The sequence below is a fragment of the Bos indicus x Bos taurus genome, chromosome 8, assembly GCF_003369695.1.
Source record: "Bos indicus x Bos taurus breed Angus x Brahman F1 hybrid chromosome 8, Bos_hybrid_MaternalHap_v2.0, whole genome shotgun sequence".
NCBI lineage: Eukaryota > Metazoa > Chordata > Mammalia > Artiodactyla > Bovidae > Bos > Bos indicus x Bos taurus.
The window spans coordinates 11,799,059-11,825,107 of record NC_040083.1 but is presented as its reverse complement, the minus strand read 5'-3'; the positions used below and the strand labels follow the sequence as shown (position 1 = coordinate 11,825,107).

The following is a 26,049-nucleotide window of genomic DNA, read 5'->3' as shown; positions in this document are numbered from 1 at the left end:
CTGGTGTCTCCTCCTCTTCTCTAAGGGCACCAGTCCCATCAGGTTAGAGATATAACTTTATGGCTTAATTAAACTTAATTACCTCCTTAAAAATCTCATCTCCAAATACAGCCACATTGGGGATTAGGCTTCAGCATTTGCATATTGGCAGGGACATGAGCCAGTCCATATCACACTTCCATACACACACACAAAGTACCTTGGTGTGCTGTGATGCGAAATCACCATTGACTCCAGCCACAGCAGAGAGGTCAGTGAAGCCCCGGTGCTCCAGGAATACATTTCAATATGATCTCCCTGCATAAATTACCAAAGATTTCCTTTCAGAACTAGAAAGAGACATATCTTGAAATCCCTGGATCACACAATATTCATGAACCACCTATTTACTTTTAAAGAGGATTTCTGAATGTTGCTTTGGCTCATGATTGTATGAAAGCTTTCTTAAGACAACTTGGGGGCTTTCATGTGTAATTGTTACTACCACAAATTGCCACTTAAGGTCTTAACTTGTATCATCTGTTCCTTAGGAATTACTTTCATCATAATTATAATGTCTACATAGAGCCAATGCAAAATAAATTGTACTGACTCTCAGGGGTTTGGGGTCAAAATCAATGCAATTTTATCTTGCTATTGACTAATTAAAAAGAGGATTGAAGGGTTAATGCCTTTAAAGAATTCAGTTTAATAATTTTCCAGTGTGGAACCATGAGAATATGTGCCTAGCGAACCAACATCTGAGCACAGCATGAGATAAAGAATTTAAGCAAGGAGGAGATAAGTTTTATCAATCTAATGTTACAAGCCTTCTGGATGAAAATGCCCTTTTGACATAATAACATCTCCCCAGATGAAAATTTCTTCTCAGACAGAAAAATGAATGCTATTTCATTAAAAGTGGCATGTCTGACTCGGAGATTTATGTAAACTGCATTGGAAATGAGCTGTACCCCTATTTCTGAGATATATTAATTGTGACAAATACAAAACGGTCATTTATGGCTTTTAACCAGCTAAAATGAGAAAAAGGAAAACTGTGGAATATTTGCAAATCACTTCAAACTCACTTGTGAAATGAGTCATTCAAATATTCAGCTTATCAGTGAAAGTCCTGAAGTTGATGGCATTTGGCTCACTGAATGTGGTAAACAAAGACATTTTAACATGTTGCTGAAGTACACTTTTTCTCTGACTCAGTTAATCTTTTAGAGTTAACAATTATAAAATATAAACAAGACTATCTCTGCAGGTAAATTATTTTGTAAACTATGTATGCATAAACAAAATCCCACAATCCTTATAATCCACCCATCTATTCATTTACTCGCCTCTCATATAACTTTGAGTATTTTAATAATTTTGATAATTCAAAAAAAAATTTCTCCCATCAGATAATTTAACTCGAAGCAAAGATATAATGGATAGTCGGCAAGAGAGAAAATAAAAAGATAAGCAAAGGCAAGATTTACCATGCTCTCCAGTATTCTTGCCTGGAAAATTCCATGGACAGAGGAGCCCAGCAGGCTACAGTCCTCGGGGTCACAAAGAGTCAGACACAACTGAGCCTGCATGCATACACTAAATAACTAAGTTGTTTAGACATTACCCCAAGGGCAGTGGGAAGCCACTGAAATACATTAAGCAACAGGGAGCTACAATCAGAAATCACACTTATGAAAACTCACCCTGGGTGCTCTGTGGACTGGGAGGGAGCAAGAGTGGAATAGCAGACCACACAGGTCCACTGTCGTCTGATACAGCTGGGATAAGTGTGACAGGAGATAGGAAGAGAATTGGACAGAATTTAGAAGCAGAATCCAGAGGACTCGGTAGGGGTTAAATGCATTGGGTGACTCAGTAGAGTCAAAAGTAGATTAAATCGGGAAAAAAATGCACTTCCTCCATTTTAGCAGGAAAAAAGTAGGAAAAAGTCATGACGGAGGTGGTTACTTTGTAGTTATGGTACAAAATCGTGAGACCTCTCTTGGTTACTTCAGATACATTTATCTGAGGGAGGCAAGATCTTCTCTGAGGAGAGATGAGAGGGAGAGAGGTTGGAAGTTTAGGATGGAGAAACAAGGAGATTCAAATCACAGAAAACTAGAAAGAGTGCTAGGTAGACGCAAGGGTCCAACCGAAGTTAAAGATGAGACTACAACACTCAAAATAAAATAGAGGGACTTCCCTGGTGGCCCGGTGATTAAGACTCTACCTGTCAAGGTAGGTGACACAGGTTCAATCCCTAGTCTGAGAAGATCCCTTGTGCCACAGGGCAACTAAGCCCATATACTGCACCCACTGAAACCCAGCCCTAGAGCCATCACAGCGGGAAGCCAGAGCACCCGAACTAGAGAACAGCCCCCACTTATCACAACTAGAGAAAGCCCAGCAGAGCAACAAAGGCCCAAGACAGCCATTAATTAATTGAATGAATAGTTTATAGAGGTAAAAGGTAAAATAAGTAGGGTCAATATATGTAATGTGAATACAAAAAAAAGGAGGTGAGGAAGAAAATAGCCCCATCACCTGTGCACAGCCCAACACCCAAAAATCCTGGACAATGGTCGGATGTGCATTTCAAGTTAAATCCCCACCTTTTATGACACAATAGAAAACATGGAAAAGATACTAAATCAAGCAGTAACAGTAGAATTGCATTATTTAATAAATGGAGGCAACTGGAAATTTTAAAACTAAAGCCATCAAAGGGTATTTCTGTGGAGATTAGAAGTGGAGAGGATGTATGTGTTACAACCCTTTAAAAAAGTTTTTTTTTTTAATCATATATTTGTTTTACTTTGATAAAAATAACAAAGCAACCAAAAGCTAAAAGTAAGAATGAAGTGGGGATGTAAACTGATACAACCACTATGGAAAACAATATGGAGGTTTCTCAAAAACTAAAACAGAGCCCCCACGTGACCCAACAATCCAACTACTGGGCATATACCTTGCTGCTGCTGCTGCTGCTAAGTCACTTCAGTCGTGTCCAACTCTGTGCGATCCCATAGACGGCAGCCCACCAGGCTCCCACATCCCTGGGACTCTCCAGGCAAGAACACTGGAGTGGGTTGCCATTTCCTTCTCCAGTGCATGAGGAAACCATAATTCAAAATGACACATGTATCCCAATGTTAACTGCAGCACTATTTACACTAGCAAGGACATGGAAACAGCCTAAATATCCATCAACAGATGAATGCATAAAGAAGTTGTGAGATATATATACACACACAATGGAATATTACTCAGCCATAAAAAGGAATGAAATTGGGTCATTTGCAGTGATGTGGATGAACCAGAGTCTCTCATACAAATGAAGTCCGAAAGAGAAAAACAAATATCATATATTAACACGTGTGTGTATGTGATATATATATGGAATCTTCCCTGGCGGCTTAGTCCATAAAGAGTCCACCTGCAATGCAGGAGATCTGGGTTCGATCCCTGGGCTGAGAAGATAACCTGGAAGAGGGCATGGCAACGCACTCCAGTATTCTTGCCTGGAGAATCCCATGGACGGAGAAGCCTGGCAGGCTGCAGTCCATAGGGTCACAAAGAGTCAGACACGACTGGGCAAATAAGCACAGCATACAGCACATGGAATCTAAAAAAAAGGTACTGATGAGCCTATTTGCAGGGCAGGAATAGAGATGAAGACTTGTGGACACAATGTGAGGGGTGGGAAGGAAAGGGTGGGGCAAACTGAGAGGGTAGTATCGCTATACCTGCACTACCATGCATAAAACTGATAGGTGGTGGGAAGGCGCTACATAGCACAGGAGCTCAGCCTGGTGGGCTGTGATGACCTAGAGGGGTAGGATGGGAGGGCGAGAGGGAGGCTAAGAGGGAGGAGATATGTGTATACATACAGCTGATTTACATTATTGTACAGCAGAAAATAACACATTGCAAAGCAATTATACTCCAATTTAAAAATATTTTTTTAATGAGAGAGAAAAAAAAAAAAAGAACAAGCAAATGTCTGAGCACTTATCACTCAGCTTCCAAATTGTGCTTTCCAGGAACAACAAGAAGCTTATCAATTTTTCTCGAGAAGATTAGGACCACTTATTACATAATGAGAAAATAAAATAATATTATGAACTTAATAGTGAGTTCTAGCATTAGTAACCTCAGGCTCTCATGTTTTGAAAAGCCTATATGATGATTTTGTGTTTTCTTCTCTAGGTCATGGACTCATTTATACTTATTAAAACAAAAAGATAAATGGGAATTGGAATTGGGAAGCATGGATCATTAGAGACTGCCAAGAAAAATCCAACTGCTAATGTAGGAGAGAAAGTCATATTAAAGAGAGAAAGAATATGCCATACAAATGACTATGAAAAATGACATTTAAGAAATTATTGTTCTTAGGAAAAAAACATTTTAGTATTTTTGCCAGTTAAACCTGTCTTTTTTCCTGCAAATATGTAGCCAATGATTTATAACAATGACTTAGGGTCACTGATAATGGTCTTTATATTATGAACCATGTATTACTTTCCTGTGGAAGAGTAACAAATTACCGCAAACTGGGTGGCTTAAAACAAAGATTCTTCTCCCACATTTCTCGGGAGGATTGTCAGAAACCAAGGCGTCAGGAGGGTGGTGCTCCCTCTGGAGGCTGTAGGGGATCATCTGCTCACGTTTGCCTGTTCCAGCTTCTGGTGGTTGCCAGCACTGCTTGGCTTGTGTCTGCATCACTCTAATCCATCTCCACGGCTATACTGCCTTCTCTTCTGATGCTTGGCTTGTGTCTGCATCACTCTAATCCATCTCCACGGCTATACTGCCTTCTCTTCTGATGCTTGGCTTGTGTCTGGATCACTCTAATCTCTGTCTCTATGGTTATACTGCCTTCTCTTCTGGTGCCTGGCTTGTATCTGCCTCACCCTAATCTCTGTCTCTCCATGGTTACACTGCCTTCTATTCTGGGTGAATGTCAATGCTCTCCCTGCCTTTCTCTTACAAGGACATGGGAAGTATTGATCCAGTGTATATCCAATGGCATTTAAGGCCTACCTGGATAATCAAGCTAGATTTAGAAAAGGCGGAGGAACCAGAGATCAAATTCCCAACATCCGCTGGATCATTGAAAAAGCAAGAGAGTTCCAGAAAAACATCTATTTCTGCTTTACTGACTATGCCAAAGCCTTTGACTGTGTGGATCACAACAAATGTGTGGAAAATTCTTAAAGAGATGGGAATACCAGACCACCTGAGCTGCCTCTTGAGAAATCTGCATGCAGGTCAGGAAGAAATAGTTAGAACAGGACATGGAACAACAGACTGGTTTCAAATAGGGAAAGGAGTACATCAAGGCTATATATCGTCACCCAGCTTATTTAACGTATATGCAGAGTACATTATGAAAAATGCTGGGCTGGAGGAAGCACAAGCTGGAATCATGATTGCCAGGAGAAATATCAATAACCTCAGACATGCAGATGACACCACCCTTATGGCAAAAAGCGAAGAACTAAAGAGCCTCTTGAAGAAAGTGAAAGAGGAGAGTGAAAAAGTTGGCTTGAGGCTCAACATTCAGAAAACTAAGATCATGGCATCTGGTCCCAGCACTTTATGGAAAATAAATGGGGAAACAGTGGAAACAGTGACAGACTTTATTGTCTTGGGCTCCAAAATCATTGCAGATGGTGACTGCAGCCATGAAATTAAAAGATGCTTGCTCCTTGGATGAAAAGTTATGAACAACCTAGACAGCATATTAAAAAGCAGACATTACTTTGCCAACAAAGGTCTGTCTAGTCAAAGCTATGGTTTTTCCAGTAGTCACATATGGATGTGAGAGTTGGACTATAAAGAAAGCTAAGTGCTGAAGAACTGATGCTTTTGAACTGTGGTATTGGAGAAGACTCTTGAGAGTCCCTTGGACTGCAAGAAGATCCAACCAGTCTATATAAAGAAAATCAGCCCTGAATATTCATTGGAAGGACTGATGCTGAAGCTGAAACTCCAATATTTTGGCCACCTGATGGGAAGAACTGACACATTTGAAAAGACCCTGATGCTGGGAAAGATTGAAGTGGGAGGAGAAGGGGATGAAAGAAGATGAGACAGTTGTGTGGCATCACCGACTCAATGGACATGAGTTTGCATAAACTCTGAGAGTTGGTGATAGACAGAGAAGCCTGGCGCGCCACAGTCCATGGGGTTGCAAAGAGTCGGACACAGGTGAGTGACTGAACTGAACTGGATAATCAAGGATAACTTTCCCATCTCAAGATCCTTAGTTTAGTCACATCTGCAAAAAAAAAAAAAAAAACCTTTTCCAAATTAGGTAATATTTATCGGTTACAGGAATTAGGACCACCATTCAACCCACTACCAAATAATTAAACAAATTTATTCACAATGATACATTTGCTGGCTTATATTTAAAATGTATAATAAAAATCCAGCTTTACCCCAATGCCAATGAACTATAAGTAGCTGTTTCTTTAGAATTTTTTCTCCTAATGCATACATTAAAGGATTGAGCTGTATTTGTTTTGATGGCAGAAGTAAAGGCAGATTTGCTGTAATAACTCATACTACAACAAATACTGAATAAGTCTTTTGCCTGGAATTTAATATCCACATCATGTGTTGCTCTGGTTAATTTCAAAACTGCTGAATAAACTGAATTAATGCAGAAGTGGACCATCTTATTTGGATGCTATTCCTGATGCGCAAGGAATTCCTTATATTTTAGGCAGTTGTGGGCATTTTTTTATTACAGAATATTTAATCATAATGTTGATCCTCTTCAATACATAATTATAAATGAGAGGAAATTTACTGAAAATGTATTTTGGAAAGAATTGAGTGTTCTCATGATGCAAAGAAATCAAGAATAAATTATATATATATAAGGTAGAACCAAGACTCAAAGAAAACATACTTGCAAATGTTAAATTTTGAGAAAGCAGATATACACTATTAGAGATGCTGTTATGCTGAATAATTATGATATTGATTTTCCTACATTTTAAAAATAATCTTTATATACAAAAAATCATATCTAACATTGCTGAAATATGGAAAACAATAAAGAGAACGTACTGTCTAATTGCCTGTTACCTTAGCACATAAACACTTCACCATTTTTATGCATGCACATAAAATTTAAATAGCATTGGGTTATGCTATGAACACTTCTGTTCTCTAACAAGTTTGCATCGTGTGACATTCTGTGCTGAGAATTTCTTCATAACGCTAACTATACAGCATGGTTCACAGTTTGGATATGCAAAATTAAGTCTCCTCTTTTACTGTACTTTTTGAAAATTCGAAATTTGTTTTGCTATTCAAAAATGATCTTCAGTGGTCATTCTTGCATGACAATTCCTGTGCCTGTTTATTATTATTTCCTAGATTAAAAGGCCCAATTACGAGGCCAAAAGTGAGGGATGTTTTTGTATTAATTGCCAAACCACATTCTAGAAAAGTTGTACCCATTAATACTTTCATATGAAGTCTATGACAACAGTTTACAGCAAAAAGGTAAAGCTTGATACTGTTTCTATTTTTAATCTTTACAAATTTTAGAAGTGAAATGACATCTTAATTTATATTTATTTACTAATGATGTGGAACATTTGTTTTATATTTATTTCTTGGCCATTGATATTCCATTTTTATTAATTGTATTAATATTATTATGATTTGAAATAATTTTCTTTTAAGTTGTTCAGGTATTTTTTTTTAACTTTACAATATTGTATTGGTTTTGCCATATATCAACATGAATCTGCCACATGTATACACGTGTTCCCCATCCTGAACCCTCCATTTTGTATCAGGGCTCACCAAGTGGATAGGGCTTCCTCTGCCTGAAAATGCAGGAGATGGAGGAGACACAAATTTGACCCCTGTGTGCAGAAGATCTCCGGGAGGAGGAAATGGCAATCCATCCCAGTATTCTTGCCTGGAGGATCCCATAGACAGAGGAGCTCGTGGGCTACAGTCCATGGGGTCACAAAGAATCAGATATGACTGAGCAAATGAGTATACACACACACATCAGCTGGAAGAATATCTTCCACTTTACCAGATAGTGTCAAACTCTTTTGTTTTCTTTTTTTTTATTTAAATTTATTTATTTTAATTAGAGGCTAATTACTTTACAATATTGTATTGGTTTTGCCATACATCAACATGATTCCACCATGGGTGTACACGTGTTCCCAATCCTGAACCCCCTCCCACCTTCCTCCCCATACCATCCCTCTGGATCATCTCAGTGCACCAGCCCCAAGCTTCCTGTATCCTGCATTGAACCTGGACTGGCGATTCGTTTCTTATATGATATTATACACGTTTCAATGCCATTCTCCCAAATCATCCCCCACCTCACTCTCCCACAGAGTCCAAAGACTGTTCTTTTGTTTTCTAAAAAGTTTCATATTCTCACCCAAACTTGATGTTTTCAGACTTTTCTATTGGATTGGCTCTCTTTTTCTCATTTTTTATATTTATATTATTAGATTTACATATTATTTATCCAATGGGTAACTTTATATTTTTAAGATACTTCCTTTATTGCTGGTATGTGGAAATACAATTGGTTATTTTACACTTAGTTTATATCTCTAATTTTGTCAAAGTCCCTTATTAATTCAAATAATGCTTCTGATATTTTGAATTGTCTACATACACAAGAGTGACTTTAATTCTTCTCTCCAATCTTTCAATCTCTCAAGTATTTATTCATCCATTCATTCTTTATTTCTTTCTCTGACCACATAATCCTGGTTAGGATGTCCAGGTAAATGAAGAAAAGTGGCATTACTGGGTACCCTTGACTATTTTCAGCATCTGAGAAAAGTCTTAACTGTTTCATCCTTAATAATGATGTTCCCTTAAAGTCCTTTGTGCTACAATCTGAATACGTTTTTTCAGACTTAAACTGTAGTTCACTAATTCCCTCTTTCGTTGTGTCTACTCTGATGCTTAACCCCTGCTCTGAGTTTCTAAATCCAAATATATATATTTTTTTATTTCTAAAAGATTAGTTGTGTTCATTAAAATATTCTTGGTTACTTTTGAATGGTCTCTTTTTCCTTACATATATTCTTGGTTCCATTTATTTTTTCTTCTTTAAATACACCAAATATACTAATCTAAAATCCTATACGTGATACTTAGTACCACCAGTCTCTGTGGATAAATCAGGTATTTGTTGTTTCCAATGCTCTCATGCATGGTGACTTACTTTCTCATATATTTTAAGATGTCTGATTGTAAATTGATTTTCCTCTGGAAAATTTTGTGGAATTCTTTGATGCCCAAATTTAAAGCTTTCCTCCAGATGATGTATACATCTGTTTTTATCAGATGTCTTCAGCACTACCAATGAAATCCAAATTTAAACATTTTCAGGCTTCCTTCTTCAGGTTTTCTTTGGGCTAAGATAATTGTAAGAGTTTTATTCCCACTCATATGACAACTGCCTTGAGATTATAAAGAATCAAGAGATACATGTTTATGTATAACTGAATCATTTAGCTGTGCACCTAAAACAGACACAACTTGGCTAATCAACTATAGTCCAATATAAAATAAACATTAAATTTTTAAAAAAAAATTTTTTTAAAGAATCAGGAAAGTCTTTTTCACTTTCTTCCAAAAAACAAAGTTGAGGAAAGCAAATGTTTTATATGTTTTTCTTTTATAATTTTTCCCCTTCAGGGTTTCATCTCTTGAATTTCTGGCTTTATATATTTGTTATCATCATTACAATCATTATATATGATTCTCAGAGTTCTTACTAATCAAAATAAGGTTGCCTTCAGCAAAGTTTGTTGTTCAGACTTCTCTTCACTGAGTTTGGTAAAACTATTCACACGTAGTGTCCCAAACAATGCATTTTACTATAAAGGACTGATTATTTGATTTAATTATTTTTAGAATTTTAATAGTTTTATACTTAGAATTTTAAGAATTTAGTATTAGTTTTGTAGAACTTTAAGATCTTGAAAAGCTTTATAACAAGGAATAATAACAGACAAATGAATATGGTTGCATAGTAATAGATATTTTGAATTAATGCATCTTAGATGATGTATCCTATATACAAAATTTTCTATTCTAATTCTCCATGTAAATAAATCATTCATGAGAGTATGAATCATCATATAAGGAGGATTACAATTATCTTCTTGTCTTAAAAGACACTTATGAGCCAATTGATGCCACCAATGTTACTAAATTGCATAATGATTATTTGGAGCTTCCCAGGTGGCTCTAGTCATAAAGAACCCACCCGCCTGCTGATGCAGGACACATAAAAGACACTGGCTTGATCTCTAGGTTAAGGAGGAAATGGCAACCCACTCCAGTATTCTTGCCTGGAGAATCCCACGGACAGAGAAGCCTGGTGGGCTACAGCCCATAGGGTTGCACAGAGTTGGATGCGACTGAAGTGACTTAGCACACACGCATAATAATTATCGTAATTATTATACATTAAAAACTTAGAAAAATTATATTTTTCATATTAGATATGTTATTAGACTATGTAATCTTCTCTAATAATTCCTGTCTTCAACTATTAAGCCTCAACACTTCCATAATTTATCAAATACTTTTAAAAGGAACACTAACAGATGAACTTAGTTCTCAGCATTAAGAACAAGATAAAGATTCATAATAAACGGATGAATAAATAACCTTAGATTAAAATGCTCTAATGATTGTCATCCAATATTAAGCTTACTAAGTTCAATTGAAATGGGAAACAAATGGATCCTGATATAGATATTCTTTTAATACACTTTATATTATCTTTTATCTCAGTCAGAAAAATCATCACCCTTGGTTGCTGCTCACATTATTTTTGTCTACCACGAACACTGACATAGTGTAGTTCTACAAATAGAAATGCCTCAGATTTTTCATGTTACAATACATATTTAAATTAATATTTTTCTTTAACTTACAATAAATGTTATTCAATAAAATATGAGGCATCCAGCATTATACTTTTGTTAGCATAACTCACACTAGGCGATGCTTTCTCATACTTAATAACCATACATACAAGCAAGATAATCCAATAAATAAGACATAATTCAAATATGAAAAAATATGCCATCCTCTCACATAATTAATATTGCTGGATGGCTCTTTCTTGAGATTTTAGTAGAAAGGACAATGACATGATTCACATATTTAAGAGGGTAATTAAACTGCCACATGTTCAAATCAAATTTAAGACAAAAGTAATTAAAAGTGATAATTTCCAGCAAAGCTGACTGATTGGCTTAATGCCGAATGCACTGAAATACTCAGAAAGGCAAGGAAAAGGATGGTGCATTTTTTCCCTATTGCTACTGCAGCACTTTATCACTGTAAGCCATTATCATGGCTTAAAACAATCCACAATTGTTGTCTTATGACTTTGGAGTTCAGAAATCTGGCATAGGTCTTACAAGGCTACAGTTAAATTGTTTTGTTTATTTCTATCTGCACAGTGCCCACCTCAGTTCATTGACCCTAAAAGGAGATGACTAAATGAAGGAACCAATGAACTATAAGCCTGGAAGATACTGTGAATCATGCGAAAACCAAGGATCAAAGGTTCTGATGCCATCTGTCTTGGCTAAAAAGCAGGCTGTTCTAGAAGAAACAAGAAACCAGAGTACGAACCATTTGAAATCAGAACTGAGAGACATGAGTTGAGTGATTTCATGCACACATTCTCAGCAGCATTCCTGAGCCAGTCATAAGGCAGCTTCATCTAACAGGAGGCTAAGGAGCAGAAGGTTAACCACAAAATATCACAGAACGCTCTTTCAGACTCGTCAGGCTTGATAGGTGTTGCCCCCATGTGAATCCAGCCTCTTTGCTTGAGGCACATCTTGCTTCTTAGAATATCGAGATAGCCAAGGGTACACAGTACCCTTAACAAACGATGTCGTTTTCTCTTACATGTGGAAACTCTGAAGCATTTCCAGACAGCTGGTGCTTTCTGCTAGGAAGCATGACTTTCTTGCCATGAAAATAGTAAAGCATTAGGACGGCATTTGGAGGGGTGACTAGACCAAAGCACTGACAGCTAATCAGTTAATAGACCAAATGACCAGGGTCCCGTATAGAAACGGCACTGTGGTGTCACGATTAAATTTAAAGATTAGTGTTGTCCGCACATATTTTATTGGAAATAAATGAGGATGATATACTGTAGCAGAGGCTACAAAGAAATTTGTATGGGAAGTTGAAGTTTTGCTAGAGCTCTTTGGGTGGCGAGAATATCAATGCACTTACACTGTGCAGCCAGCAAGTGAACTGGATTATTTTCTTAGCAGAAGTTTTTAAAATCATACTTGATTTACTGTCATCCGAAGCAATATCTGGGTAAATGTAAGCATGATTTTACTGGATTTTTTTTTTCTCTTTAGGGAAGACACAGCAAGGACCTAACAGAAGCAGAAGAGATTAAGAAGAGGTGGCGAGAATACACAGAAGAACTGTACCAAAAAGTCTTAATGACTCAAATGACCATGATAGTGTTATCACTCACCTAGAGCCAGACATCCTGGAATATGAAGTCAAGTGGGCCTCAGGAAGTATTACCACGAACAAAGCTAGTAGAGATGATAGAATTCCAGCTAAGGTATTTCAAATCCTAAAAGATGATGCTGTTAAAGTGCTGCACTCAATACGCCACCAAATTTGGAAACCTCAGCAGTGGCCACAGGACTGGAAAAGATCAGTTTTTATTCCAATTCCAAAGAAGGGCAGTGCCAGAGAATATTCAAACTACTGTACAATTGCACTCATTTCACATGCTAGCAAGTTGATACTCAAAATCCTTCAAGCTAGACTTCAGCAGTACATGAACTGAGAACTTCCAGATGTACAAGCTGGATTTAGAAAAGGCAGAGGAACCAGAGATCAAATTGCCAGCATTCACTGGATCATAGAGAAAGCAAGGGAATTCCAGAAAAACATCCACTTCTGCTTTGTTGACTATGCTAAAGCCTTTGACTATGTGGATCACAGCAAACTGAAAAACTCTTAAAGAGATGAGAATATCAGACCACCTTACCTGTCTCTTGAAAAACCTGTATGAAGGTCAAGAATAAACAGAACCAGACATGGAACAATGGACTGGTTCAAAGTTGGGTAAGTACACAAGGCTGTATATTGTCACCCTGCTTATTTAACCTATACATCATGCGAAATGCTGGGCTGGATGAAGCACAAGCTGGAGTCAAGATGGCTGGAAGAAATATCAACATCCTCAGATATGCAGATGATACCACTCTAATGGCAGAAAGTAAAGAGGAACTAAAGAGCCTCTTAATGAGGGTGGAAGAAGAGAGTGAATAGAAGGGGAAAAAGTGGAAAGAGTGACAGATTTTATTTTCATGGGCTCCAAAATCACTGCAAACAGTGACTGCAGCCACAAAATTAAAAGATGTTTGCTCCTTGGAAGGAAAGCTATCACAAACCTAGACAACATATTAAAAAGCAGGAACATCACTTTTCCAACAAAGGTCTGTATAGTCAAAGCTAGTTTTTCCAGTGGTCATGCACAGATGTGAAAATTAGACTATAAAGAAGGATGAGCACCGAAGAATTGACACTTTTCAGTTATGGTGTTGGAGAAGACTCTTGAGAGTCCCTTGGACTGCAAGGAGATCAAACCAGTCAATCCTATAGGAAATCAATCCTGAATATTCATTAGAAGGACTGATGCTGAAGCTGAAGCTCCAATGCTTTGGCCACCTCATGCAAAGAGCTGACTCATTGGAAAAGATTCTGATGCTGGGAAAGATGAAGGCAAAAGGAGAAGGCGGGGGGGCAGAGAATGAGATGATTAGATAGTATCACTGATTCCATGGACATGTATCTGAGCAAACTCCAGGAGATAGTGGAGGACGAGGAGCCTGGTGTGCTACAGTCCATGGGGTCACAAAGTCTCAGACACTACTTAATGACTGAACAACAACAGCAACAAGGGAAGATGGGGTTAACAGAGCTACAGTAAAATTTTAGGGAACTCTCAATGCATGATGCTTGGTAGTAACAATAATCATCATTTTATATCTTCTCGGAAACATTTAAAAAGTTTTACACTAATAGGCCACTAAAAATTAATGGAGTATATCAGAACATATAAATACATCATTTTAACTAACAGTTGCTCCGAATTTTAGGATCAGCTTGAATAGTAGATTTTTTAAAATACACTCACATTTCACATGAATGTCAATGTATTATAGAAGAAAGAACGTGGTCTTTTGAAATAAATGGGCTTTGACAAAACCTCACTATTGCTGCTCTCCAGCTAGATGAGCTTGGGCGAGCATTTTGACACGTCTAGTTTCTAACTACATTGTTTGTAAAAGGGGAGTATTATACCTGCCTTGTGAAATGTTTTGAGAATTACAAGATATAACAGATGGAAAGTACTAAACACAACGACTGGTCATAGCGGGTCCATTTTACATGTCAATTCCCTCTCATTTGAACAGGGACAGACATACCATCCTATGGCAGCATCTTCTCTCTGACTGTGACGTGAAGTGAAGTCGCTCAGTCGTGTCCGACTCTGCGACCCCGTGGACTGCAGCCTGCAAGGCTCCTCTGTCCATGGGATTTTCCAGGCAAGAACACTGGAGTGGGGTGCCATTTCCTTCTCCAGGGGATCTTCCCAACCCAAGGATCGAACCCGGGTCTCCCGCATTGTAGGCAGATGCTTTTACTGTCTGAGCCACCAGGGAAGTCTCTGACTGTACCCCTCCTCAAAGTCCATTTTCATCCCCTCATCCTAAGACCTTAATGACCCACCTTATCAGCAGTGGGTCATTCCTTTTATCTACATATTGTCTACCTCTCAACTGAAAATAACAATTAAGGGACAGAATACACGGACCCAGGCACCTCAGGATGACACTGGGGAGAACTAGAAAGGAAGAGCACAGAGAGGGATGAAGAGCCAGCAATGTCAAGGTCAAGTTGCTTCTCAATAGAAGTCTTCCCGATGCTATCCCACCAGTAAGTGAATCCTGCTGTTACCTCTCCATGGCAAAGGGAGTTTCTTCTTCAAACACTTTCTTCCTGGGACTTCCCTGGTGGCCCAGTGGATAAGAATCCACCTGACAATGCAGGGGACATGGGCTCAGTCCCTGGTGTGGGAAGATACCACATGCCGAGGAGCAACTAAGCCCAAGCACTCGAGGGCCCCTGGGCCATGACTCCTGAGCCTGTGTGCTGCAACTGCTGAAGCCCGCCTGCTCTACAGCCTGTGCCCCACAGCAAAAGAAGCTGCTGCAATGAGAATCCTGAGCACCGCAACTAGAGAGTTGCACTAGAGAAAGCAACTTGTACTAGAGAAAGCAACACCCCACTCGCCGCAGCTAGAGAAAGCCTGGACGCAGCAACAAAGACCAAGCACAGCCCAAAATAATTAATTACTTAGAATTTTTTATTCCTGAAATATAGGACTCTGCTATATGTTTCCTACAGGTCCATTTCCTCATGCTATACCCACAGGGTTCCCTTGGTTCTTCCCACCCACCCCTCACAATTCTGAATTCCAAAAGATTTCTTGATGTGTTTCTACATCACATTGAAATAGCAGTGTATTTTAGCACACTCCAAAGCAAATTTTGATTAACTGTTACAGCTGTTTTCTCCCAAACCACTCCTAGAAACCTTTAAACTTATGTCTTAGCCAATTTGCTTGTTGGCTGCTTCATTAAAAATGCTGAGGGCACCTACTGTGCTATCCCCATATTTCCCTATCTAGATGGATCTTTTCAACTCTTCACATCTCAGGGAAAGAAGCTGACTTACTTATGCTGCCTTTGAGTCCCAGCTCCTATTGTTTACACTATGTGATAGCCTCACAGCTATGATTATAATCACTTGCAGTGATTATAGCAAGTGCCAATAAAGGCTTGGTGCATGCATGAGTCAACACAAAAGGAGGTGTTACTACTGATTGATTGATCTGTTTATATTCCTTTTGTTGTGACTGACTTTCAAAGCAAGGATTAAAATAGAAAGACAGCTGAACCAAGGAGTGGGTATTTCTTCCTTACAGTTCATAGAGATAACCTTTGGGACTTTGAGGGATAAACAGTGCCCTACCAGACATTCTCAGTCTGAAAAATTCAGGCTTGGGATTGGATTGAAGGGAATTCTCCTTGGGTCCTGAATATCAGAAGTATGTTAGAGCCATAATCCTTGTAAAGAACCAACTACATTCTTCTTTGAAGAAAATTCCCAGAACTGTGCCATAGTTCAGTCATTTTCAATTCTGAGTTAAAGCTTAGAATTCTAGAAAACACAAGGGCCATGGGCCTTTTGCCAGGTAAAACCTAAAACCAGCAAGCAGAGTGAATGATCATGGAAGACATTTACATCTGTCTTCTTTGACCCAGAGGATCCGAATTTATTGTATGAAAGCCAGGGACATCTGAAGACAGAGCTTATTGGGAGGACCCAGGAGGTATGAAGTCCTTTAGAATCTGTATTCCCTGCCTAGCATGTGACTGCTTAACTCATCACCACCTACCACATCAACACAACTAAGGCACTTCCTGGAGCAGAAGGTTCCCATAGGAAGTGGGGAGTGGAGGCTGTCTTGCTGCATCAGTACCCATTTGGTGTGGTAAATGAACACACGCAAAGAGTCCACCAGTTTCTCCTCTAACAAGACAAACAGCACCAATTCTACTAGCATTCTGCTTTAAACTACATCAAACATGAAAACAGGGGAAACAATCCCCCCAAGTCAGTTGTTTGTTTTTTTTTTTTTCAGATATCACACAACCTCCCATTTGTGTTTGCTCAAGACCTTGGAGAATATATCATTTTGGAGGATTATAAATATATGTTTAGGGCTCAGTTGCTTTCCAACTTCACCAAAATTTCCAGTAATAAGTGATTAAACTGTACTAGTGATTTGAACTTTCTAGGGGAAAAGAGCTATATGTTTGCATTAAAACTACTAAACCATTGCTAATAGCAAACAAATCACTACTTTGGATGCAAGAAATATTACTACTGAGTTTATTCTCCAAACTACAAAGAAGAATAGATGTGTTAATTTTCCAAGGACTCCTCCTACAATAATAGGGACTGATAGATGGTTTTACCAATTCAGTGACTAATAGAATTCTGATTATCATTACTAAAATGACACATTTTTATTTACTCAATGTAGGACATGTTTCTCATCTCTTCTGAATTACTGATTTTCAAAGAGAAGTTTCTCATCTAACACTTGACTGTGCTGGGAATCCTTAAAAGCAAAAACAGGCAATGACTTTGTTATAAATTTGACTTATGAGCCTCTTAAAACACGGAGACGCTTATATGCAGACTTTTCCACTTACCATAACTTCAAATTGCAACCAAGTCGTTCTGGGACAATGGCTAATATTTCTCAACTACAATCTCATTTCTTCTCTAGGAAATTCTCTATAATCTATGATTACCTTGTTCTCCTGTCTTTCTACTCCTGGGTTGTCCCAAAATCTTAATGTGTCTATAATGCTTGAAATTTTCCATTAAAAAATTAATATGTAAAAAGTTGGGAAAAGTTATATTATTTTTAAAGTACCTTGAAAATATAAAAGATGCCTTACAGTTCCTGCAGCATAAAATCTTTAATGTTTTTTATCATAAAATTGTATGCAGTCTATAAATATGTTCTTTTTAGCTACATTTTTTTTTTTACCAGCTCAAGTATATTATTTAGACAGAAAGTACTTCTGATTTTAGTTTGTGAAAACAAGCTCTTTTCACTGAAGATTAGTTGTGTTATCACAATATATGATTATGAAAAAATGTTTAATCTCAGTATTTTTATAACCTTTAATTAAATTGTGTGTTATAAAGCTTGAACTCTTCCTGTTTTCTTGTCATTATGTATCTTGTCAAATGGTTTCATTTTTATACCTACAATAAAAAGAAGTACAAATTGTAAAATGCAACATCTATCTTGGTGAGCTGGAGGAAAATAGCTAGTAATTTGCTTGGTAAGTGAAGCAAAATATTAAACGATTTATTATCACATTTTATATTGTACTTAGAATCTGTGATATAAATCCTACTATATTTGAATAATATTGGTGGACAAATCACTTTCTATGACTTCTCTATCATAGTAAAGGAACCACGATTATCCTTCATTGATTCAAGAATGGTATCTATTTGTCACTTCTGACATGACAGAACTAAGTGATATGTGGATATAATAAGCTTCCTCTAACCATTTTCAATGTCTGTTTCAGGGAGGAGAAAAGGTGGGGGGAAAAAATGCCAACAAATAGTAAGAACAGCAAAGAGAAGTTTGAAGGACTTAAAAAAAAAAAGAAGGGTAATGTACAAGGCACATGTATTTAAATGTGTATTTATAATATTCATGGGAAATGCCAAGAGAAGACAGAGAAGACACACCTTGTAAGTGCCTGAGAAAGTCAAATATTGAAAATATGCCCATTTATGCCAAAACAGTTTAAAAGCTTAACTGGAAACTTACTTAACTTCTAAAATTTTCAAAATATTTTGGGAAAAGTAAACCTTTGGATTAGCTAAAATAATTTTGAAAAAAGTAGTGAGTTGAATTTCTCTATCAGGTAATGAATATACTATAAACCTTTAGTTATAATAGCTGAGTTTGGAAATAAGGACAAAGAAACAGATCACCTGGGCAGAGTAAAGGAACTCCAATTTATCAAACCAGAATCTATCCATATCTATATCTTATATTTATATAAGCACTTGCTATCAATTTTATATAGAATGAAGGAAAGAATACCATGCCAAATATTTAAAATAAAGTATTATTCAGTAAGTCTAGTACTGATTAACTCTATAAAAGGAAAAATGTTTAGATCTTCATTAAAGAGTTATTTGTGGAAAAATAAGCCATAAGAATGGGCTTCCCAGGTAATGCTAGTGGCAAAGAATCTGCCTGCCAATGCAGGAGACACAAGAGAGGCAGGTTCAGTCCCTGGGTCGGGAAGATCCTCCAGCGGAGGAGAACGGCAACCCACCCCAATCTTCTTGCCTGAAAAATTCCATGGACAAGAGGAGCCTGGTGAGCTACCGTCCATGGGTTTGCAAAGAGTCGGACATGACTGAGTGACTGAACACACACACAAACCGTAAGGGTAGCGGAAGACACTATAGCTGGGAAGGAACAGAGAGGAAGTAAATGTGTAGAAGGAAAAGTGGGCCCTCTACAGGGAACTCTGCTCAATGTTAGGTGGCAGCCTGGAGGGAAGGGGAGTTTGGTGGGGAATCGATGCATATAAGTGTGGATAAGTCCCTTTTCTGTCCACCTGAAACTATCACAACATTGTTAATCAACTAAGACTCTTGAGAGGCCCTTGGATGCAAGGACACCCAACCAGTCCATTCTGAAGGAGATCCGTCCTGGGTGTTCTTTGGAAGGACTGATGCTAAAGCTGAAACTCCAATACTTTGGCCACCGCATGCGAAGAGTTGACTCATTGGAAAAGACTCTGATGCTGGGAGGGATTAGGGGCAGGAGGAGAAGGGAATGACAGGGGATGAGATGGCTGGATGGCATCACCAACTTGATGGACATGAGTTTGGGTGAACTCCGGGAGTTGGTGATGGACAGGGAGGCCTGGCGTGCTGCGATTCATGGGGTCGCAAAGAGTCAAACACAACTGAGCAACTGAATTGAACTGAACTGATACTTCAACATAAAACAAAAAGTTAAGAAAAAAACAAAGTGGGTTCTTAATTGCCTCCTTTGCCACAATTCAGTGGGCTGTTAATGAACTGGTCTAGATAGAAGTTTTAGAAACTTCTTTGAAGACCTAAGCTAAAACTAGACATTCCTCTTTCTGTTTATACTTAGAATTTGAAACACGGGTCGGGGTAAGGCACAATGAATTTTAATAAAGCCTTCAAGTTAAGCCTTTCCTCTAGTTACAGTGCCTTGAGGAAAGTAATGGCAACAATGTGATCCTTTGTTAATAGCCTATTTCACTACCTAATTAGAAAAGTCACATATAAAAATAGTCCTATCTCCATACTCTTTCAATTGCATGTGTATTACACTAATTCCATTTATTTAAATCCAAAATATCAAAGATCATAGAGCATTTTTAATCTATCTTGCAGTTCAGCCATAAAATAAATTATTGAAAGGTCAGCCTGGTGCTAGGTTTCATTAATTTAATTAAGAATTGCTTTTCCATTTACTATTGAGTGACTGAAATAATGCAACACTGGGTGATGTTTTATAATAATGGAATGCATTATAAGAGCCATAATTCAGTAACTAATGCTTATTCTACTATTCTCATTCTGGCCAGCTTCATTTTACTCCAAAGTGATGAAAATAATACCTGGCATTATTTTCATGACCCTCCATATATCAGCAGGTACACAAAACACAAGAATGAGGGAAATTTTTTTATTACCTTGAAAATACAGTTAAACATATTTGACTCTCAAATCAAAAGTTGTCCAATTCTTCTGAATTATCTAACTACAATACCTACTTAGCCCAAAGACCCTATATAAGACAAGTTATTATAGCTATAATAGCTGTTCTCCTTAGAAATATAAGTATAAATGAGTATGCAAGTAATATAAGTACTTATAGGACTTAGAGAATTTTATCATTTTATGTTGATTCTACTTTTATGATTTCTTTAGGGTTGTTTCATCTCTCTGTCATTCAAAATGTATGACTGAAAAATGATTTGGGTTTCTGCTTAGTCATGCTGTCTTCCAGTTTAGAGGGACATTTGGGGAAGATTCTCTGCTCTTCTTCATCACAAATCTCAAGGCAGGAGTATATACTTTCTTACTCCAAGTCGTCTTCTTCCATACTCCCTTAAGCACTGTCCAATCAGGCTAATATGCCTATCATCTCCCAAAGCTACTCTTTTTGAGGTCATTAGTAAGATTTCTGTTGTTAATCTAACAATCACGTCTCAACAATTACTTGAAGCTTAACAACATTTAAGAGTTCTTCTCTTCTCCTCCCCAATCCAATTTCTTATGTGAACTGCAGTCCTCTTCAGTGCCCTGTGAGGAACTCAGTGTGAAGACCAGCCCCAACCATGATGGAGATGCCAGAGGAAGGACACAGGCACACAGCACACAGATTCAGCACACCTTATGGGCTCCACTGCTGGATCTCAGGACTTTGGCAGAATCTATACACATTGGGTTGAATTTCCTTTCTACTCCTAGTCATCCTTCTTAAGAGCAGGATTCCAAAATTGAATTATTTATGCCAGGCTTCAACAGTACATGAACCATGAACTTCCAGATGTTCAAGCTGGACTTTGAAAAGGCAGAGGAACCAGAGATGAAATTGCCAACATCTGCTGGATCATCGAAAAAGCAAAAGAGTTCCAGAAAAACATCTATTTCTGCTTTATTGACTACGCCAAAGCCTTTGACTGTATGGATCACAACAAACTGTGGAAAATTCTTCAAGAGATGGGAATACCAAACCACCTTACCTGCATCCTGAGAAATCTATATGCAGGTCAAAAAGCAACAGTTAGAACTGGACATAGAACGGACTGGTTCCAAATTGGGAAAGGAATACGTCAAGGCTATATATTGTCACCCTGCTTATTTAACTTATATGCACAATACATCATGCGAAATGCTGGGTTAGATGAAGCACGAGCTGGAGTCAAGATTGCCGGGAGAAATATCAATAACCTCCAGATACGCAGATGCCACCACCCTTATGATAGAAAGTGAAGAACTAAAGAGCTTCTTGATGAAAACGAAAGAGGAGAGTGGAAAAGTTGGCTTAAAACTCAACATTCAAAAAATCAAGATCATGGCATCTGGTCCCATCACTTAATGGCAAATAGATGAGGAAACAATAAAAACAGTGACAGACTTTATTGGTGGGGGGGCGCTCCAAAATCACTGCAGATGGTGAAGCCATGAAATTAAGACACTTGCTCCTTGGGAGAAAAGCTATGACCAACCTAGACATCATATTAAAAAGCAGAGACATTACTTTGCCAACAAAGGTCCATCTAGTCATGGCTATGGTTTTTCCAGTAGTCATGTATGGATGTGAGAGTTGGACTATAAAGAAAGCTGAGTGCTGAAGAATTGATGCTTTTAAACTGTGGTGTTGGAGAAGACTCTTGAGAGTCCCTTGGACTGCCAGGAGATCCAACCAGTCAATCCTAAAGGACATTGGTCTTGAATATTCATTGGAAGGACTGATGCTGAAGCTGAAGCTCCAATACTTTGGCCACCTGATGCTAAGAACTGACTCATTTGAAAAGACCTTGATGCTGGGCAAGATTGAAGGCAGGAGGAGAAGAGGACAACACAGGATGAGATGGTTGGATGGCATCACCAACTCGATGGACATGAGTCTGAGCAAGGTCCAAGAGTTGGTGATGGGACAGGGAAGCCTGGTGTGCTGTAGTCCATGGGATCACAAAGAGTCAGACACAACTGAGCAACTGAATTGAACTAAACAGATAATCAATGTTCCCTCAATTGTGCAAATGAGATCCAGAAGGGAAACCCAGAGTGAAGGGGGGAACGAGGAATAAACACAACACAAAGGACCTTGTACACCATCACAATGAGACTATTTCAATAACTGAGGAAAGTGAGTGGTTTCTCCTTGCAACTCAGATTCTCAAAGGGTTAAAAGATGTCATGTTTTCTCCAGAGATAATGTGTTGGGATTTTTCAAAGACAAGAATGAAAGCCACCAACTACTGGTGTCAGAAAAGTCTTAGTAAAGGAGACAGGTACTTCATCAGGGCATCACAGTCATTCATGCCTTGAAAGCTTTGAGCAGAGGGACTACAAAAACAAGATATTGAAGATACAGAGAAAAAAATAAAGACAAAACCCAGAGAAACAGAATGATAGAGAAGCCATGAGAATTTTGCTTTCCATGAGTCATAGGGCCCATGGAAGTCATTATTTCATGTAGCAGCCTCCTAAGTGATGCTGTTGGCTCCATCTTGTATCATTCCTCACACAAACTATTTAAGAAAAAGCATTGCATATGCTGCTTTTACTGTGTCCTCTTAAAACACTATACTCACCTTTCATGACTTATGCAATAAAATGCAAATATTCTGACACAGTATCTAGCATCCTCTAGAACCACATTTTTCCTTGTTTGTCACTGCAGGAAATATACCCATCCACTACTAGAGTATGGCAGGCATATTGTGGCATAATATATTGCTGCATTATGACAAGCAATCTGTAAGTCACCAAAAATGAGTCAACCATGGACTTTGCTGGGGAGAGAGCTCTTCCACTACCCTCCTCACATAAGCTTGAAGCTCAAGCAAAATCTAAGGCAGCTTCTGATTAAATGCCAATTATTGAGACTGCCAAGAGTAGCTATAGAAATTAAGCAAATGGATAACCAGTCTGTGTTCTAGGAGAAAAGTGAAAATTCCTGAAGAAATAACTCACTTTACCTTCATCATTTATAGTTAATAACAATTGATATGGTTTTCGTGAAGCCCAATGAGGAGCTCAATTATTCCCCTTTGCTCATGAGCAAATGAGCAGTACTTCTTAGAAATTCACTTGATTTCTGTATAAATAGAAAACTAAGATACAAGGTTCTAATTCCTAGATGTTACAAATTCTCTGGGCCTTAGAGAATCCAACTAATTGTTGACTACTATTTAATTTCTGGTGATCATTACAGAAGACATAATGATTTTTGTCTACTTGGCAAGTTTTATTAAGAAATTAAATCAAAACTTATACTCAACAGCACAGTTCTTTTTAAAAAAAAATAGCTATTTATATTAAAGATAAGAGTAGGTTTAAGTACAGAAAAAGTTTTAAAAATACATTTTATTTTCATTGATCAAAGTATAAATGTGCTCAATAGATAAAGAAACACTCCTGGTAATTCCCTAGTTCAAAGCCTTCCTTACACAACATAAAACATAGATAATTGATTTTGCAATGGTGGTTTGAATCCATGTTTTCAACCAATCTAAATTCCAATTTTCTACATTAAAGACCAAAGAAATATTCAAATATTTCAATGCTAAAAACCAAGAATGTGCTATAAATCCACAGTCTAGCCTTTGAGAAGAGTAAATATGCCCATAGAATCAAGAAGAATTCACCCTAAAACTTAGAAATATCAAAGAGGAAATCCCAAGCCTTTGGGTGACAAAGAGGCTGCTGGCACCATAGCAGCTTATAACTCCCAGCTGACGCTTAGAGGGCTCAGTAAGCTAAACAAAAGACGAAAGGGTCAGTGACAACAAACTCAGATACATGCCAGATGGAGAAGGAGGGGAGGACTGCAACTAACTCTGGACTTTTCTAAAAACAGAAATACAAATTTCTTAGGCACAGTGGTACTTTTCCACATGTTGTGACTGCTCTTTCTCTACTTAATGTAAGCCAGTGCATCTTTACACTGACAACCAAAATGTATTCCCCATCTTTCTCCAAATTCACATGAACAGAGGCAATATTTATTTTATGAATACTAAGCCATGATGTACAAAACCAGCTTCCCTGGTGGATCAGACAGTAAAGAATCCACCTGCAATGCAGGAGACATGTGTTGGGTCCCTGGGTCAGGAAGATTCTCCGAAGGAGGAAATGGCAATCCACTCCAGTGTTCTTGCCTGGACAATCCCATGGATGGAGGGGCCTGGTGGGCTACAGCCCATGCGGTCGCAGAGAGTTGGACACGACTGAGAGACTAACACACATACACAAACACACACACATATAAAACCTAGTGGACCCTGATTTTCTCAATCATGTATAATTTAAGAATTTCAGCTAAGGCAGAAACAACCAGAATCCCGCTAATATTTTCTGCTTTTCTGAATTGTTGACAGAGAGAACATATTTATAACCCAGTTTGATATACTATGGAGAAGGAAATGGCAACCCACTCCAGTATTCTTGCCTGGAGAATCCCATGGATGGAGGAGCCTGGTGGGCTACAGTCTATGGGGTCGCACAGAGTTGGACACGACTGAGAGACTTCACTTCACTTGATATACTAAAGTTTTTTTGAAGAAGAAGACAATATTAGCTCTTGCCAATTGAACCTCTGCATGGGCAAAAATGTATGTATGTATCTCCCAGTGTAGGACTGCTCTTAAAACCGTGCAGTTAAAACACTAGATTAATTGACAATTACACTCACTTGCCAACTGTAGTTATAGACTTGCTCTTATTTATAGTGTTTTTGCAAGTGTCCTTAGGTATGTCCAAGCCAACTGAGGGTTAGGAATAATTTTTATAATTTTCTTCTGTTTATCTGTATAATCCAAACTTTCTAAAATAGATAATAATTTAGATTACTTCAAAAACATTTCTAGATATGTAAATACCAAAAAGAAGCTACTTATATGCAAAATTATGTTTCTTCATATTTTAACAACCTTGAAAATGAGAATCAAATTTAGAAGGTTTATGTTACTGAGCTTCAAGACATGATAAAGTTAACAGAAGTCATGACAGTGTGGTGTTGGCATAAGAATAGAAAAATAAATAAAACAAGCATGATAGAGAGTTCAAAAACAGGTACAACTTTATATGAATAATTGCTCCCCAGAAAAGGCAACATAGCAATAGAAAGAGGAAAGGAAAGTCTTTACAAGTAGGGAGGAACAACTGAAAACTCATATGGAAAAAAAATGAATATTAACCTTGGCCTTATAGCATACATTATAATTATTCCAAGAAGGATCACAGACATGAATGTAAGAGCTTAAACTATGAAGCTTTTAGAAGAAATCATAGAAGAATACCTTTGTGACCATGGAAAGGAAAACATTTCTTACCCCACAGAAAAGCAAACACTAAAAATAATATTTTGATCAAAATTTAAAACTTTCATCAAACAAAAAGATTGTTTATAAATGGAAGATAAGGCACATATTGGAGGGAAATGCTTGTGAAATATAAATTTGGTAAGTGACTTCTATCCTGAAGGTATAAATAACTCTTACAAATAAATAAGAACAATAATTCATTTTTAAAATGGGCAAAACACTAAACTATAAGTCCACATGTGAAGATATC

At 37.8% G+C, this 26,049-nt stretch overlaps 1 long non-coding RNA gene across 1 annotated transcript in view; it reads right to left on the bottom strand.

The window, feature by feature from the left end:
- Positions 1–203: 203 nt before the first annotated feature.
- The window catches only part of LOC113896936, a 127,275-nt gene continuing 101,429 nt past the window's right edge, over positions 204–26,049 (bottom strand). The window contains exon 3 of the long non-coding RNA XR_003512188.1: positions 204–297. This is a non-coding gene — a long non-coding RNA (uncharacterized LOC113896936). The remainder of the gene's footprint in view (positions 298–26,049) is intronic.